We start from the raw sequence: 2349 nt of genomic DNA, 5'->3' as shown, positions 1-2349 counted from the left end.
TATGAAAACCAAGTGTGTGGGGGGGGGGGGGTCTTCAGATATAAAGGTCTTTGTGAAAAGTTTACAGTTATTGGTATAGCTTTATCGCTATAAATTAATGGTATCCTCTCAGTGTTTTGAATTAGCAAATGTAGTCGAAGAGTCACAATTCTCAGAGAGAGGCCCTGGCATTCTGGATGGAATTGGAATTGGTAACTTCAGATTGTTGGATGATAATTAAAGTGCAGAGTATGGAGGAATGATTTATTCTTGGAGGAATGTGAACTGAAAAATAATTCAGTAAAAGAAAAAAACGATTTTTTGAACAAGTTTGGCATTTATCTCCAAACTTGCATATGAGAAAAAGATTACTAGAAACATATCTGAAAAGCAATTTCAAATGGTACAGTTATCAGTGTTGAAGGTAGAGTTTGTATGTATGTTTATATCACATATTATAAACCAGTTTGTAATATGGTGAACAAAGCTCATGTGGAGAGGCGAGATTGTACTTTTTATTATGATTATTAAAGTTCTGTGTGGATCCTTATTAGGTGTTTTCTTTTTAAGGAATAAGCAACCATGTTGTACGCACATTTTGTGCTGGCCAAAAAGGGCCCCTTGATCCGAATTGGCTGGCCGCCGCAGTGGGATAAAAAGACTCACAAAAAGGCCCCTGTCTTTGAGGGACCAATATGGAGAAGTCCGTTGATGGTTATCTTGCAGCCAAAGGTACGACATATGTATTATATGTTGTTATGATGTTTTTCCCTTTTCTTCAACTGAATGTGAGTATGTAACACAGCATTTTTTACTCATACTGCTGATAGCTACCGTGCTTCGTTATTTATTTTACTTTGCCAATTTGTTTATTAGGTAAAGATGGCACTGAGAACGTCAGTTCACTTGCTGTTGGGTTTGTGTGTGGTAAGAATTACTCCGAAAGGCCAAGTATTCTCTTGGCTGATTGTAATGAGGCCTTTGTCAAGATCAAAAGGCCTTCATGAACAGGCATGGTCGATTGCAAGAGGACTCAGCGGAGGCAGCAAGCAAGCAGTCAGTGCCATCCACGCTCCCAGAGGTGTTCCACAGACTTTGACACTGCCATGCCAGAGCTGGAATGATGTTGACATCCAGGCGCAGTTCACTCTCAACCAGTCACGTGCTGAAGAAATCACAATGAGGGAAGACTATGGCAACATCTCTTTGGTGACAGGCGATGATGGCTTTGGAGACATGGGCTTTGAGGAACCCCCGGACATCATGAGGGATGCATCTGCCATGGACCAGACCTTAGACCACCCAACCTGATCTTTGGCGACAACACCCCCTTGGACAAAGAGAAGGAACCCAGTGCATCCAAGGAGCAGGACTCGAGATTATCCACTGCAAGGGCAGATACCTCAGCTCTTGACCTCGAGGCACCAATCAGAGACGACGGCTTTGGGGGCAACCTTGGGCAAGACATCATTGCTGGCGGGCTCTTTGAAGGAGGACTCTTCGACGACACACCCATTGACGATGGTCCGAGTCTTGATGAACCCAAAGAAGAGAGACATGATGACTCTGATGATGATGGGCTGGACCGGTTCGCAGGTCCTCCCTCGGTTGGTCCGCCATCTTCAGAGGAAGGTTCTCGCCCATCTACTCCCAAGCCTGAGAATCCAGACCCGGTTGAAGCAGATGAGGTCCCACCACCTGAAGGCGTGGAAGCAGCTCCTCAAAGTCAAGCTGACGAGACGCTTGCTGGACATGAGCAAACAACTTTACTTCAGAATGAAGAGGAAAGCTTTGCCCTTGCCCCAGTGGATGCCTCTGCCATCAAGTCGGGTTGGCCGCGTGCTAAAAGGAAGAGGAAGCTGATTGTCGATGAAGTGAAGAATATTTCTGGTGAGGAAATGATAGGCGCATGCTCTCAGACACAACAGACATTGTAACAACTTTGGACCTGGCACCACCAACCAAAGCGCTGGATGCACTAGGAAGGACACTGGTGGTGTGGAAAAGCTTGTTTGCGCGCCTGGTCCCCTATCGATGCCGCTCCCTTGAACGTATTTACCAGGAGACACTCACTTCAGAACCTGCACAGAACGAGGACCTTGGCATGGCTGGAGACCGGGAACTGGATGGAATTCTAGCTTAGACGTGGTTTAAGAGAGAATTTTATTCTTTTTCTTATTTTATGCTATAAGATATGGTAGATATTAAATCTATTAAAACATGGATGTCAGCAGAGAGAGACATAAAATTTTGATTGTTCCATTACGTAGGTGCTCGAGGCTGAGGAGCAAGGACACACCAGCTGTCCCAAGACAAATGAGGACGACTCCAAAGAGAAAGCACCAGAAACCAGAATGAGGAGGAGGAGGA

General features: G+C 45.2%; 1 pseudogene; it reads left to right on the top strand.

Moving 5' to 3' along the window:
• The first annotated feature begins 561 nt into the window (after positions 1-561).
• The window catches only part of LOC119594889, an 8881-nt pseudogene continuing 7093 nt past the window's right edge, over positions 562-2349 (top strand).

Source organism: Penaeus monodon, chromosome 34 (genome assembly GCF_015228065.2).
Source record: "Penaeus monodon isolate SGIC_2016 chromosome 34, NSTDA_Pmon_1, whole genome shotgun sequence".
Taxonomy (NCBI): Eukaryota; Metazoa; Arthropoda; class Malacostraca; order Decapoda; family Penaeidae; genus Penaeus; species Penaeus monodon.
The sequence above is the reverse complement of the archived record's forward strand: the minus strand, read 5'-3'. Positions and strand labels throughout refer to the sequence as shown.